The following is a 17684-nucleotide window of genomic DNA, read 5'->3' as shown; positions in this document are numbered from 1 at the left end:
GCAGCACCACCCGAGGCATGATTGCTATGTGTTAAGCAATGCAACACCATGTAGTATATGCAAACATGATGACCCTAACATCTTACCCTCACCAAGCATGATGCCACAATATGAAGATGAGATGATCAATTACAATAATTAGCTTAAGTATTGCCGTTAGTCAAAGGGGATCCAATGCGTGCCAGCCTGGTATGACATGCTGAGCAAGACACGATGCTCCACCTGCTACGGATGGCATGCACCTATCAGTCCTGGCCTGTAGGATACTGGCAAAGGCTGTTGTCAACCCCACTGTGCCTTGAATAGGTAAGGCTCAAAACACAAACCCACCTCCATAGGTATCACAATGGATAAGAACCTAGATGTAATGCTACCCAATGCCAGATGTCCAAACTGCAAGATGCATGTAGTCTAAACTCCCCTCAGCATGGAGAATGTTGATATCTGTCCTGTAACAGAAAACTGGGTTAAGGCTCACAAGAGCACCCTAACACTACCAGTTTACACCTCATACCGTGCTTTACAGCCCCAAAACATGGAACAAACTACAAAAGGAGGGTGAGTAGCAATAATTGTCAATTGGTACCACAACAAGAAGCAGCATGGATTATCCATGCTCAAGTAACAATGGCTGACTGACTGCCAGTATGTAGCCTGCTACAGACTACCCTCCTAATGCCAGGAACTGCACTTGGCCTACGTTTGAACACATGGAAACATCTAGCTCTCCAAACAACATTATATTGTGTGACTGAAAATACTCAAACATAGACTGGGAGCATTATCCCAGCTCCAACACCCTAGGCCAAAGGTTCCTAGAATCCATAAACCAAAATGCTCAGGAACAATGTACCATTCCCACAAGAGGGGTAAGCATACTGGATGTGATAATCAGCAACATGGGTACTCTATGGCCAGATGAGAGGTGTATTCCTCACTGGTAAGATCAGACCATAGAGTAATCACACTGTATATTCACATCCTGACCACAGTCCCTGGCCAGAAAACCACAGTGAAAAACATGTGTAAAGGAAATGTTGCACTCCTCCAACCTGATGTGGAATCCATTAAAGGCCGTGTGCCTGTGGAAAATATGGGCCACACCTCAGAACCCTTTATAAATGCATTCTATGAACACAGTCAGGAATGCATGGATTATGCAATCCCAAATAAAACCAAGGCCCAATACCATACACACAGGCATCTGGCATGGTGGACCACAGCCATTACCAAACCATGCAAGAGAATGAGGAAGTCACCACATGACAGAGCAAACCCAAAAAGGGAAGTAATCTCTGATCAGTATTATGGCAATAAAATATGGCCAGTCATAAAATCCACTAAGGCCAGCTACAACAAGTTGAATCTCTGAATCATGGGCAATGTTACACCTGCCCCATGTACACAGACAACCCCCTCCACCCCCCAAGAAATACAAATATATGTGAGAGATGCAAGCATGTCTGCAAACTGGAGGCTGAGTTCTCTCAACTCAGTACTGTCTAAACTAGTCAGGAGGAGAAGGTAACCACACACACACCAGACCTATCACAACTGCAAATCAAATACATAAACACACAAAAACATTCCTGGAGGCTATAATTAAAAACCACCAAATCAACAGAGGCCTCCAAAGCAGACACCCAAGCAACCACTACCCCCAAACATAGCACATGCAACACACAGTACACAAAGTCGGTGTGCCAAACAGTCACAGCCCGTAAGGACAAACAACATGCCTGATACACTTGTAATAGGTGACTCCATAGTCAGACACACTGATGTCCCGCTCACGTGACTGAACAAGGAAAAGGGTACAGTAAGCTGCCTGTAGGCTGCTACAATCTGCCACATAACACAATCATGCAGGTCACTCCAAACCAAGTACAAATATGACTCAGTCATTGTCCATGCTGGTGTGAATGACCTGTGACGTACCTCCCTGGACTACATGTAAAGAGACATAGAGGAGCTCTCCGATTATGTAGGCCAGGCCGGTATGACTCTGACCCTGAGCAGCATCCTACCCCCACCAAGAATGATGCCACAGTACAAACACAGAATGATCAGCTTTAACAATAGGCTCAATTACTGGTGTCAGTCCAAGGGGATACAATGTGTGTCTGCTTGAGATGTAATGCTTGACAAGCCATGCTGCTTTGCCAGGGATGGCTTGCACCTGTCACCCCTGTGCATCTGGATATTGGCTAAGGCTCTTGCCACCTCCATAGTGCCTTTTGTAGGCAAGGCTGAAAAGACAAACCCACCTCCTCAGAAAGCATAAGTGGAAAAAACATAAGGGTAATGCTGCTCAATGCCAGAAATCTAAACCACAAGATGCACGCTCTCGAGGCCCTCCCCAGTATGGAGAACATCAATGTCTGTGCAGTGATGGAAACCTGCATCAAGGCTCCTGAGAGCACCCCAGCACTACCAGGTGATACCTCATATCATGCTTTTTGGCCCCAAAACCTGGACCAAACCACAAAAGGAGGGGGAGTATCCATATTCAGCAAAGATACCCACACATCTAGGTTACTGACAATGCACGAAGCATCAGAGACCATCCATGTGCAACTAACTGTAGGCAAAACCACTGTACAGTTTGTAGCATGCTACAGACCACCCTCACAGACCCAGGAACACCACTCAGCCTTCCTGAAGACACTGGAGAGTATGAATGTCTCCCCAAATACCAAACAAGGCACTCACAAATCACCACATAGGTGGTAATCCTTTACGTATAGAAGAAGTAATCAGGGACCTAGGGACACAAGTGGACAGTAACCCCACATGCGACACTCACATTGCCAATGTGGCTAGGAAGACCACCTATATTGGCCACCTTATGAAAGGATTCACATCTACATCAAGAGAGGTCATTGTGCCCCTATACTATTCTCTTATCAGGCCCATAATTGAGTACAATGCCCCATTTGGGATGTACCGTACCCGACACCTGCAGCAGTTAGAAAGACCTCAAAAGTACCTCACCAAGAGGATAAAGGGTGTCAAACTTTTGTCATATGCTGCCTGGCTGACAACACCCCAGCTGTATGCAGTCACATACTGCATACTCAGAGGCGATGTATGCCCGATGTACAAGGTCATGTCCAATACAGAATTGAAAATCCAAATCCATCAGAGTCGCGAGAGCGACAGATGTCAACCTTAACACATAAATAAATAGGATGTGCTGGAGGGACAGATTCATAACCCAGAGGCTCCCTGCACTCTGGAACAGAATCCCACTCCATGTTAGGCAGAGCCCCTCACTGACTCTCTTCAACAGGAATCTTACCAAGTGGATGGGTGATCGTAGATTTACACTGGGGGTCTTCAGTGTGTCACATCTAGACAGAGGCACAGTAAAGTAAACCCTAAATGGGCATAATAGTCACACAGCAAGGGGTGGTGAAAGCCACACACACTCTGGCTAGGCTGATAAATGCCCTAGGGCAGATAGCCCAGTATGAACCTATGAACCCATGGAGATACAAATTGTACAGGACACTAAGGATAATCACAAGGCTGTCTTAAATGATGGTAGGAACCTTGTTGGGAATTCACAGATATGCTCTGAATTACCAAATATTACAAACAATACACCAAACCCACACACATTGCCAACATCCAGCCTGACAGGTTCAGTGCAAACCCCCCCCCCCCCAAAATGACAAATATCTATCCCAGCAGAGTGCTGGCCCCCTGACATTGCAGATGCTGAGGTAACAGGCAGCATCTTCAAAGCAAAACATACAGCATCAATGATACGAGATGATGTCCTGGGCTGTGTCCAACATGAACTCCAAGAAGAATGGAATACCAAATAACACTACTGCTCAATTTCAGCCTTACCACAGGATATGTACCCAAAGAGCAGTGTACAGCAACAGTGGTTCCTCTCCACAAAGGTGCTGCCTCAATGGATATTGCAAACTATCACCCCAGAATCCTGACAAGCTTGGTCTGCAAAGCTATGGAAAGGATCATCATGGACCTCAGAAATAAAGATATTGGGGACCTACAGACACTGGACCCTACCCAGCGTGGCTTTCTTAAGGGCAGATCCTGCCCCTTAAACATGTTTAACTCATTTGAAACAGTCATTGAGGCCATTGATGAGGGGAATGTGGTCCACACAGCCTATCTGGACCTTGCAAAAGCCTTCCATACAATACCCCACGTGTTCATTATAGATAAGCTCACCAGCTTAAATATAAACCCCTATGTCAGTAGATGGGTTGCAAACCAGCCCAAGGACAGAACTGACATGGTCAGCCATGTCAGACTACAAACCAGCTACAACTGGCATCCCACAAGGCTCAGTCCTGGGACCTCCCTTGTATGGTATATATTTCCCATAGGTACAGGCCAACATAGAAGGACTGTGTCTGAACAAGTTTGCAGAGGACTACAAACTGGGCACCTTATCTGACCCTCCAGCTGACACAAGCATCCTACAAAAGGGCCACATTTAAACAGACAACTGGTGCCAGAGCCATGTCATCAAGCTAATTGCAGAAAAGTGTATAGTCATCCCCTGTGGATAAACAGTAAGTGCCCACCAATTACCACATAGGTGTTAACCCATGAAGTACTTTAGAAGTAATAAGAGACCTGGGGACACAATTTGATAGATATCTTGCATTTGACAACCATGTGGCTGTAGTGGTTACAGAAACATACCATATACCCACCTAATCATGAAGGTAGTCAGATCTAGATCAGGGGAGGTCATCGTGCCTCTTCAGTCATCCTTCATCAGCCTCACAATTCAGTACAATGGCCCCTGTGGGATGTACCTCAGCAGACACCTCCAGCAACTGGAAAGACCCCAAAAGTACCCCACCAGGAAGATCAAAGAGCTCAAACAGATGCCATGTGTTGCCTGATTAAACAAACTGCAGCTCCGCACAGTGCCATACTGCCTGCCCAGAGGCAATCTGTGCCTGATGTATAAAGCCATGTCCAAGCTGGAATCAATGAACATGCTGCACCTTGTACAATCTGAATGCCAGTGAGCTATGCACATGAGAGACCTGAACCCCAGCACTGACATACATAGGACATGCTGTAGTGATTGATCCATAACCCAGAAGCTCACTCCACTCTTGAGTAAACTCCCAGTACAGGTTAGCCAGAGAGTCCCTCATTGACTCTCCTCAACAGGAATCATGATGAGTGGATGGGAGATGGTAGGTTTACCCAGGGTATCACTGTTATGTCATGGGTAGACAGAGGCATAGTATACTAACCTTGAAATATGTCATGTCAAAATCCAGTTACAATGTGTGTTGAAGGACAAACACACTCTCTGACTAGCAGTAGAAATGGCGTAGGGCACATCGCTAGTGTTTGTCAATGTCCACCCAAGTTGTGGAATACACTACCAATGTTGGAAAAGCCTGATTTAAGTAGTCCATATCCGAACAAAATGCAGCATGGTCATATGTGCACAACTGGCCCTTAACCAGTCTGGTGTGCTCACTATGAATATTTAAAGCAGTGATAGGACTGAAACCCAGGATACTGTCCACCACAGTGAAAGTACTGAACCAGTACACTAAACAATATTACAGTGTATGGTCAGTATGAAAGGATGTTGACAACTGTATGCAAACCATCCCATGGAAACCCAGCAGGCACAGTATAATCCCTGTCGGGTTCAGACACAAAGCAGTTGGGCAGTATGTACACAACATGACTCCCAACACACAACTATAAATGTGAAATATTGTTGAAGTTCACACACAACCACAAATGTGGTGGACTGCAGATCTCAACATATGGAAAGCACACACTGGGCATGCTCGCACACTTTGATAAATGAGACATATGTCAGGCAACAAGCCATAGAATATGCCTGAACTGGGCATGCTCACACACTTAGGCCATGTCTCAGTTTAGCAGTTGGCCACACATATCTGGTATTTGTATGTGTTAAACCAGGAACCAACCACAATACAGCAATCTGCCCAGTGCACACAGTTAAATGACTACAGAGACATAAGTTAAATAGTGGATCCCACACATATTCAAACAACTTCCACAGATACACAAGTTGTACACAGAAACAGGGAAAGCTATGGCAATAAAGACCTGCAAACAGTTTATCAGCAACAAATACTGTGCATCTGAAAATTAAACATATGGGTGTAGAGGTCAATACTAGGCTGTTTGCCCTAGGGAATACAAGCTTAGCCACAGTGTGCTTGGCATCTGCCTCCCCAGTACAGTAGGCTACTGTGCCTCTGTAAAGTAGGTCAAAGAAGGCACCATTTCAGGCTAGTGTGCTGTGCCTCCGTCAAGCAGGGACACAGTGGAGTTCCCAGGGGTTGAATTTGCAATGTCACATCCATGTTTGAATCCTGCAAATGCTCAGTGTGGGTGTGTGTTTGGGTGAGGGGGGTTAGTGTGTGTGCAAATCTGTGTGAAAGAAATGTCCCTTTTGCCAACTAGAAGAACACACTGCATGATGCACATTCCTCTTTCTAAACACTGATGATGTCAGCACCCTATAAGTAGAGTAGGAGAAGGGAAACTTCCCAGTAATTCAAATAGCGCTCCACTAATGTGTCTCTCACAAGTGTCATAACATAGTTAGGTAGGGGTTTGAATCCTGCAAATGCTCAGTGTGTGTTTGGGTGAGGGGGGTTAGTGTGTGTGAAAGAAATGTCCCTTTTGCCAACTAGAAGAACACACTGCATGATGCACATACCTCTTTCTAAACACTGATGATGTCAGCACCCTATAAGTACAGCAGGAGAAGGGAAACCTCCAAGTAATTCAAATAGCGCGCTCCGCTAATGCGTCTCTCACAAGTGTCATAACATAGTTAGGTAGGGGTTTGAATCCTGCAAATGCTCAGTGTGTGTGTTTGGGTAAGGGGGGTTAGTGTTTGTGCAATTCTGTGTGACAGAAATGTCCCTTTTGCCAACTAGAAGAACACACTGCATGATGCACATTCCTCTTTCTAAACACTGATGATGTCAGCACCCTATAAGTACAGCAGGAGAAGGGAAACCTCCCAGTAATTCAAATAGCGTGCTCCGCTAATGCGTCTCTCACAAGTGTCATAACATAATTAGGTAGGGGTTTGAATCCTGCAAATGCTTAGTGTTTGGGTGAGGGGGTTAGTGTGTGTGAAAGAAATGTCCCTTTTGCCAACTAGAAGAACACTGCATGATGCACATTCCTCTTTCTAAACACTGATGATGTCAGCACCCTATAAGTACAGCAGGAGAAGGGAAACCTCCCAGTAATTCGAATATCGCACTCCGCTAATGCATCTCTCACAAGTGTCATAACAAAGTTAGGTAGGGGTTTGAATCCTGCAAATGCTCCGTGTGTGTGTTTGGGTGAGGGGGGGTTAGTGTGTGTGCAATTCTGTGTGACAGAAATGTCCCTTTTGCCAACTAGAAGAACACACTGCATGATGCACATTCCTCTTTCTAAACACTGATGATGTCAGCACCCTGTAAGTACAGCAGGAGAAGGGTAACCTCCCAGTAATGCGAATAGTGTGCTCTACTAATGCGACTCTCTCAAGTGTCATAACATAGTTAGGTAGGGGTTTGAATCTTACAAATGCCATGTGTGTTTTTGTCACAGTTTGTCCATGTGTGTGGGGTGTTACTCTTAATATTGTATGACATAGATCATATCAGTAATGTCAATGCACACATGAGGTATGTGTGTGCCACATAGACATATGTACGTGTGACCTGAAATAGTTCCCATGTGTGAAGCCTCCCTCATGTGAATACATGTAATTTGCATTACTCAACGTTATGACTGTGGTTTTCTGTGCAGGGGCTGCATTTGGTATGTGAATATATAGTGAGAGTAGTCTATGGTGTCATCTTACCAGCGAGGGATACACTTCTGGTCTGGAGCATATAGTCCACATGTTGGTGATGAACAGGTGCAGCATGTTTTCCCCTCTTGTGGGAGTGGTAACAAGTTGTTCCATAGCAATTGAGTGTATGGATTCTAGGAACTTTACACCTAGGGTGTTGGAGCTACAGTAATGCTCCCAGTCTATGTGTGGGTAAATGAAGCTGTCCAGTATATTGTTGTTTGGAGACACCTGCAGATATTCATGTATTCTTAAGTAGGCCAAGTGGGTTACCTGGGTTTGGGAGTGTGGTGTGTGCCAGGCTATGAACTGGAAGGCAGTCTTACCCACTGTTAGTTGCACATGGATAGTCTCTGATGCTTCGTGCTGTGCCACCAACCTGGAGGTGTGTGTATCTTTGATGAATATTGATACTCCCCCTCCTGTTCTGTTTCAGTGCAAGTTATGTGTCCGACAAGCATGGTATGAGGTATAACCTGCCAGTGCTGGTGTGCTCTTGGGAGTCTTGAACCTGTTGTCTATTACTGCACAGATATCAACATTCTCCATGCAGAGTAGAGGTTGTACTGCATGCATCTTGCGGTTTACATGTCCACCATTGAGTATCATAACTTCCATTTTCTTATCCCCTGTGCTACCCATGTAGGTGGCCTTCTGTTTACAGCCTTACCAGCAGAATGCAAAGATGTGCAGACGTTACACTATGGTAATTAATAGGGGTATACCAAACAATACAATGACAATCATACTGTTAATGCATCAGGCATGCTGGGATATATCCACAATGATATCATTACACTGTACAGTTGACAACATGATAATATTACTACACATCTATGTAGTCACCCTGTGCATCAGCACCATGTTAACCGGTCCTGCATCAATGTTACAGATTGCAGGAGGTGGCACAGTTTCATCATATGCACAGGGTGTGTACTTGGTATGCCTGAGTCTGCCACTGATACAACCAATCGACATGTATGTATGTGTGTGTGTTAGTGAGGGACAACCATAGAAGATGGGGCAATGTTGATGTAGTGTGTGCGTGTATGTCTTAGCCCTAGGTGTTAGCATTATGCATGTGTGTATGCATGCACACAGTTCCACCTTGTGGCCGCCATATACGGGTGTTTGTGGACAGCCACAGACTGTACCTGCCAGGTCATACAGATCACTGTCTCTGGCCACGGACACAGTACCTGTGCCTGGCAGGGGTACTACGGACAGTATCACGTACTAAGCCAGACTGGGTACTATCATCAGAAGCAGGTGGTTGTTGACTGGAGACATGTCCCTGCTGGGACTGTCCAGAGCCACATGCACGTGGTCTCCTAGGGCGGTCTGATGACAGCACAGACCCAGCATTGCTGGGGCTGGTACTGGCACTATGGGAGCAGCCACGGGTTTGTTGTCGTCCGCGACGACTGCCAGCTGCTGCTGTTGCTGGCATTCGTCCACATCGATGCCTCAACCGCCCTGCATTGCCCTGGCTCATGGACATGTAGTTGTGGAACAGATCTAATGTGTCCCCCCAACGTCTGTCAATGACCTTGGTGAAATTACAGATGGCAGCCACAACGTCACGCATAGTGTCATTCATAGCAGTGCGATGTGCTCTCAGCTCCCTCAGACCCTGTCTGGTGTACCGTTCCATACGTGACTGTGCCTGCATTACAGCCCGGAACATAGCTGAGGTGGAAAGACCTCTGTGGGCACGTCTGACAGGGGCAGTATGACCATGGATGCTCCCATGAGAACCCCTGGACATCTGCCTGTGTAGTACCATGTCAGGACTCTGGCCATAGCTGCTGTGAGGGGATGCATGTGCCACTGATACCACATTACCCTGGTCAATGCCCACTGTATGCTGTCCATCACCTAGGGATATTGGTGACAATGGATGTATTGGCAGGATGACTGTGCGCATTGATGGGGTTGACAGCTGTGTACTGTCGATTGGCTGAGCAAAAACGGATCCTGGCACACCTCCCTGTGCCATTACACAGGTATAATCATTATCACTATCCCCAGCAGCAGATTCAGGTTCCCTGCTGCACACCACCAGAGCAGCACCAGAACCTGTGAGAAGACAGGAAACACAGTTTACAATGTGCACACAATGTTACCACACATGCACACATGCGCACATGCACACATGGGCACATGCACACATGAGCACATGCACACATGCACACACGGGCACATGCACACATGGACACATGCACACATGCGCACATGCACACATGGGCACATGCACACATGCGCACATGCACACTCTTCAGTACATGAGATACAAACACACAGACACAGACACACCTGCAATCACACACATAGCAATACCATTTTAGGGTATTATTACTATTACTATCATAAGTGTTAAAGGAATGTTATTACACACTCACCAGCATGGATTGGCTGCCTTGCTGTTACACCAGAGGGACCTGAACAAATAAGACATTCTTTGTCAGTGGGCACAACTGTGCCATTGATACTGTGAGTATGATACAGTTGAGTAGTACAACAGTTGGCTTTTACAGGTCTACTGCCGATATTGAGAATATCACTCTTGCATAATAATTACCTGGATAATAGCTACAAACACAGTACACACCTCACACATGCATAAACTACCAGTGTAGAGAACAGTCAACTATAGATATGGCACATTACCTGCACGCTCCAAGTCCTCCTGCTGGGTGGCTCCAGCCTCCATCATTACACATGTGTGTGGATGTTGTTGTTGTTGGGCTGGAGCCACAACACTTAGGAGGAGCCCCTCCAGTCTGTTGAGGGGGGGGGTGTATAGCCGCCCCACCACTTGTGGTAAGCTGTTGCCTGTGGATATCAGACGCACGCTGATGGACATTTCTAATTAAATCACTGCAGTGATGGCGTACCTGCTCATATGTCCAGTTGTGCATGCCTATGTCATTTACCCGATGGACAAGGTCTTGCCACAGTGCAGCCCTCTCCTGCTGGTTCTGGCTGGTGCAGGAAAAGAGTGTGGCAAAATCCCGCACCAGGCTCTGGTGTATCTCCTCTTCCTCTACAGCAGAGTATGTGGGATTGCACTGGTGCACCATTGCCCTGGAAAGAAAAGAAAAATATGTGAACAAGTGATATGGCACACATAAAACTCTACTGTACTGATATCACTGAAATGCCATATATAGCATCTGTCTGTCTATTGGGGGATACACATGTGAATGACCACATATCAGTGCTCAGCCGACGACTCTGTGACAGTGCCTGGCACACTCCATACAACAAACAAGTATACTCCAGCAGTCAGCACACTGTTTGAGGTCCAATGCACAGCCTCACACTGGGGGTTTGTATCAAGGTAATGTATGGGGAACATTGTCAACCCATGCAATGCACAGTACAAATGTCACTGGTAATGCACCGTAGTCTTTGTTGCCATAACCATACCTACACCACAGTCACATACAGGGAACCACAGCACAACATATGGCAATGTAGCATGTTTGTATCCCAATACCTGACACATCTTTCTCTGGCCTCACACCAAGGATACACACTACCATGACAGACACACAGTCATGCTGAGCAATCACACCATTACAGACCTTGCACACAGTCAGTGGCACACGCATTCCACCTCACATAGTTGGTATTGCAATGAGTACATGTGTGTGTGCATTGTGTCATAGGCAGATAGTATGCTATTGGGCCTGGGCCTACAGCAGCATACTGTTATGCTACCCTGCCCCTTGGGACACATGTAATGAGGTTGTACTTGCTCCTGTCAAACAGTTACACAGGATGACTCATATGGCATACTACCTATCTGCATAACATTCAACAGGGGTATGTCTGACATCTACTAATGGGGAGCCTTGCTTCATAATGCTGGGTGGTTTACTCCAGGGTATGGCCTATTTGTGGGTAGGAACCTGTACCTCCACCATGTGCTCTTTACTGCGGTGCCAAGGATGACAGACATAGGTCATTTATGCTGGGGATATTGTGAGGTGTTACCATGGTTGTTGGACAACTGTTATGGGTGTGACTTAACTATGTATATCCAGCAGTGGTATGCTCTGTGTCGGTAGTTTGAGAGGCACTCTATCTGTGGTTTTGTCAGTCACTCTGCATAGGTAATGTGTTTGAGGGCATTATCACTGTTTGTTAGGTATGACTGTATCCTTCTCCCTTTCTGTAGTTGTCATGGGAGGTACATACCATGTAGGACATTGTGAGGTGTAGAGGGGTACAGTGACCTACATTTCACTAGCTGACGCACCATTTCTGCTGGCATGTACCATGTACAGGTATTACAAGACTGGTGTGCCACTGTGAATATCACAGGATAGGCTATTGTACACTTGTTTCCCATGTTCCCTCCTGACACATCCAGTAGTAGGCAGGCAACCACATATGTGGTGGTTAGTGGTGTAAGTGTTTTGGAATGGGGTATGGTACTCCTGTATCCGCACTGGTGTTCAGTACATGCCTTTGTCACCAGGCACCTGTTGCAATACATCTGCACACATGTGCCTCTCTCAGTATGTATGTATAGATATATATATATATATATATATATATATATATATATATATATCTATATATATATATATATATCTATATATATCTATACATATATATATATATATATATATATATAGAGAGAGAGAGAGACGGGATGAGAGATAGAGAGAGATATTCATATACATACATATCTGTACACATTCATATCTGTCTGTATATGTGTATGTATCTATATATATCTATATATGTATGTGTCTATTACATAATATGTGTATATACATATTCTATCCATCTATCTATATATGTTCATAGGTTCATAGGTAGGTACTAGGCTATCGGCCCTAGGGCCCATACAAGCCTAGCCAATAAATGTACCCTGGCTTTCGCCACCCAAGAAAGGTATTTTCCTATGCCCCTGTCAAGCAGAGCCACAGACGTGATCCCCGGGGTGAATTCCCCATTTCCCATCCAATCATCAAGATCTTTCTTGAAGAGTGCTAATGAGGAGCTCTGTTTGACATAGATAGGTAGTCTGTTCCAGAGTATGGGAAGTGTCTGGGACAGGACTCTATCCCTCCAGCATGTTCTGTTTATTGTGGTGACAAGGTTAAGGTCCCTAGAGCGTGTAGCTCAGAGGGATTGGGATTTCTTTAAGTGGAGCATGTCCAACAGCTCTAGGTTTGACATAGTGTATGTTAGGCAGAGATCACGCCTGAGTAGGCGATATGCCAAGGAGTCAAGCTGTAGTTTTTTTGAGACGGTCTGCATAAGGCATCTGTTTGAGGCCAGTAATCCTCTTTGTGAGGTATTTCTGTGGTCTTTCCAGTTGTTGTAGTTGTCCTGTGAGGTACATACCAGAAGGGGCATTGTACTCTATTATGGGTCTAATAAGTGATGAGTTGAGGGGAACAATGACCTCTTTTTTCTGGATGGGAATCCTTTTGTGATGAGATGAGCCACGTAGAAGGATTTCCTGACCACTGTGGCGATGTGATTATCAAAGAAGAGACTACTGTGCACCTGTGTCCCAAGGTCTATTATCACATTTTCAGCATTAAGTAGACTACCAGCTATGTGGTAGTTCATGGGTACAGAGTTTATACCACGGGGATGACAATACACATTTTGGCATTGAGCTTCAGGCCATGGCTTTGACACCAGGTATCTGTCTCAGTGAGGGCCTTTTGTAGTTTGCCCACATCATTAGGAGTTGTGATTATGGTTCCTAGTTTGCAGTCATCTGCAAACTTTGTTAGCCACAGACCTTCTGTGTTGGCCTGCACTTCAGAGAAGTAGATACCAAACAGGGGAGGCCCCAGGACTGAACCCTGTGGTACTCCACTTGTCAGTGGTCTGATGTCAGATTTGGAATACGCTACTTTCACAGTGTGGGTTCTGTCCGTGAGCCAGTTGGCAACTCATCTTATGACATAGGGATTTATACCTAGTTTAGTGTGCTTATCTATAATTCCAGAATGGGGGATGGTGTTGAAAGCCTTGGCAAGATCTACATAAGCTGTGTGAAACATTTTACCATCATCTATGGCTTTGGTGACTGCTTCAAAGAAGTCAATCAGGTTTAGGAGACATGATCTGCCTTTTACAAATCCAAATTGAGTAGGGTCCAGAGTTTGGAGATTACCAATGTCTTTGTTTATGAGTTCCATGATGGTACATTCCATGGCCTTGCAGACCAGGCTCGTCAGGCTAATGGGGCGGTGGTTACCGTGGTCCATCATGGCTCCCCCTTTGTGGAGTGGGATGTGTTGTGGTGCGCCATTCAGTGGCTACAAAGCCTGAGGTGAGGCTATGATTGAACATGGTACTGCAGTAGGATGCCAGTTCATTCAGTGGTTCATGTAGAATGCAGCCTGGGATATTGTCAGGTCCCATGGATGCTGTGTTCTTGGCTTTGGAGAGTGTGTATTTTACCTGTGCAGCCATGATTATAGGGACTTTGCATTCTTCCAGTATAGAGATGGTCCCTCTAGGGGGTGAGGGGGGGGGGTAAAGTTAGCACTGAACCTATCTGCCAGGATGTTGGCAATATCAGTTGGTTCTGTATATTTAGTGCCATTATGCTGTACCTCAGAGCAGATCTGCGTGTTCCCATTTAGATTCTTGACATAGCTATAGAATGCTTTGTGGTTGTCTTTAGAGTCAGTGGCAACTTTGTTTTCGTAACTAGCTTTGGGGGATTTTATGAGGGATCTCAGCTTCTTTCTGAGGTTGACCAGGGAGTTCCTCCAGTCATGGGAATTTACTTATTTTTGCAACAGTTTCTTTCTTCTGATGTAGAGTTTGTTTATGGCAGAGGACCACCAGACTGATTTGTCTGGGGGATAACTTCTTGGTTCTATTAGAGATAGCATGATCCATGGACTTGTGTAAGTGCTTATACAGTGCATTTGTGTAGGATTCAGCAGTCATATCTCTATTGTCCGTCTGCATGGGTGTCATGCAGTTTGCCATTTCTGTCTTAAGAAGTGTGACATTGGCTTTTGAGAAGTTTGTTATGATGGTGTCCCAAATTGGGGCTGGGGGTGGGATGTGGATGTCTAGGCTGATTACCTTGTGGTCGGATCTGACCAACGAGGAATTGACCTCTGGTGTGGAACACCGGATTCCCATGTTGGTGATGACCAAGTCTGGGATATTGCTGCCCCTGGTGGGAGTGTGAATAAGTTGATCCAAGGCGTTGGTATTTATGAATTCTAGAAAACGTTGAGCAATAGAGTTGGTACAGGAGTAGTTTTTCCAGTTAATGGTGGGGTAGGTGAAATCGGCCATTATTAGGGTGTTGGGTTGTACCCAATACTTTACAGTGTATCATGAAATGAGGGGTGTGAATCCTGGGGCATGGTTGGGGGTCTGTAGCATGCTATGATTTGGATTGCGGTCTTGCCCAGTTAGTTGCAATTGGATACCTCACATGCATTATGCTGTGCAACTAGCCTGGAGGTGTGGATATCCTTAATGAATATGGACACGCCTCCTCCTTTAGTGCTTCTTTCTGGATTAGGTGGCCAAAAGGTATGGTATGAATTGAAGCCTGGTAATGCAGGGGTGCTCACTGGAGCTTTGAACCAGGTCTCTGTCACTGCACAGATGTCACAGATGTCACCGTTTACAGTGGTGAATTTGTCATTTGAACCTTGCCTGACAAAGGCACTATAGGGGTGGCATGTGTCTTAGCCAGTATCCGGAATCCTGAGGGTGACAGGTGCAGGCCATCTCTGGCAAAGCATCATGGACTGTCGATCATGTCGTCCCAGGCAGACAGATGCTGGATCCCCTTAGAATGACACCAGAAGCTTAGCCAATTGTTGAGGTCATTCATTTTGTCCTTGTACTGTGGTATCATTCTGGGTCTATCTATTTCTACATCCCTCTCTATCTATGTATACATATATGCATATTATATATAGATACATATATAAATATATATATATATATATATATATATATATATATATATATATATATATATATATACCTTTTTATTTACACATACAAATACACACACTAACATACTGCTAAACATTCATTACTGTACAACCTACATTGTATGCGTTAGCTACAACCTACATTGATATGTGCACATAGCATCCTTCACATACATATGTATGTCCAGCCTTCACTAACAGTTGCAGTATGTCCCCTGCCATATGCACATCTTCATATATATATATATATATATATATATATATATATATATATATATATATACAGACTGCTAACACATATGGAGGGTTCACAGTATGTAGACTATTACATTATTAGTTTACATTACCTTTGTTGGATACTGCTATTTTTGATGGCTTGCTGCTTGGTAGCCTGCTGTTCTGTAATGTTGTAGTTTTGGCAGTCTGTGTCTCTTATTCGTTTTTTTTTTTATTTCTTTGTTTTTATTTTTTTTTCTCTCTCTCTGTCTCTCCCTCCGGTTGTTGCAATGAACGTATTGCATGTGTGGACTGGGAGTACAGGCTGCTTTTGTAGGTATATGCAGATGTGCATGTGATGGCCTCTGCACCAATTGTTAGCCAGCATTTGCTAATTGCATGTAGCCTGCTGTGTGGTAATTGCAGTTCTCACTGTGATTTCAGGACAGTGCTATAAAATGTTAGGTGAGGTAGGCGTAGCCCTTTCAGATTTTCAAGGTGGGGACCATGCTGGTATGCTGTGGACACTGTTGTGTGAGCGTAAAGGTTGGTATGTCTCTCATATCTCAAGCTGTTGTAGGCACTGACATGCATGTTGTACTGACACCTGACTATTGCTTCCTCCAGTTTATTCTTCTCAGTGTGTATGTTAACTGACACCTAATAATACTAATACTGTTTAAATCGGAGTATGTGCTTTCCTGTGGGACTTCTGGAGTAACTGGTTTACAGCAGTGGCTCTTGCAATTTGTTGCTATGGCTTCAGTATTTAGCCTTTACATTCACTCCTTGGAGGCCTGCTAGGTGTCTTTACTGGAATGTGTTGCTATGGCTTTCCTATTTTCCATTCACATTCACTCCTTGTAATGCTTGCTATATTTCTTTCAGCAGCGATTCCTTATATGTTTGTTGTGGTTTGGTGGTACTGCATGCAGTCTGGTCTGGCCAAGGTGTGGGGCTTGACACCTACAAGGGTATTTTATTTTGCTGCTGAGCAGTAGTGGCACGTTGTACTTTGTACTAACAGTTATGGATAGCAGGCACATGCAGTGCTTGTAAACTGCTATACTGTCCTTCTGTTATTAGTTGGATACCTCCTTTGATATTTGTGGGTTGTACACCTACATGTGGGTGTGCTTGTGGAAGCTATTCTACAGCTATTCACAAAGTGTGTGGCAGCAGACAGAATGATATGCCTGTGAGTTTGTGACACTTGCAGGCCTCAGATACTCACTCTCAGGTGTATCTTTTATCAGCCTCAGGGAATGGTCCATATCAGTGGGATACACCCGTGATATATTTCAGATATTCTGCAGTTGTGACTGTGGGGTATTCTGAACATGTGTATTAATACACCATTTCTGACATGCACGTAGTGCATACTTTCGGTAGTTGACAGTTACCATTATGTGGGACAAAACACCTTTCTGCCTACTGTTAGTACATTTCACAGGGAGTCAGTGGGGCAAAGTTAACATTTGTTTTCAAATCAGGGACATCCCTGTAAATCAGTCCCAGTTGCGAGGTCTGGCCTCTTACCTGTTCAAATATGGCAGTGTTTATCCTGCTCTGATAGTGTGTGTGGTTTGCAAGATGCTACTGTCACATTACTACCTACTAGCTACCGACTAGCATGGCTGTTTCTCTTC

This window comes from Protopterus annectens, chromosome 1.part0 (genome assembly GCF_019279795.1).
Source record: "Protopterus annectens isolate FY-2018-M chromosome 1.part0, PAN1.0, whole genome shotgun sequence".
Taxonomy (NCBI): domain Eukaryota; kingdom Metazoa; phylum Chordata; order Ceratodontiformes; family Protopteridae; genus Protopterus; species Protopterus annectens.
This window is presented reverse-complemented; position numbering follows the sequence as displayed.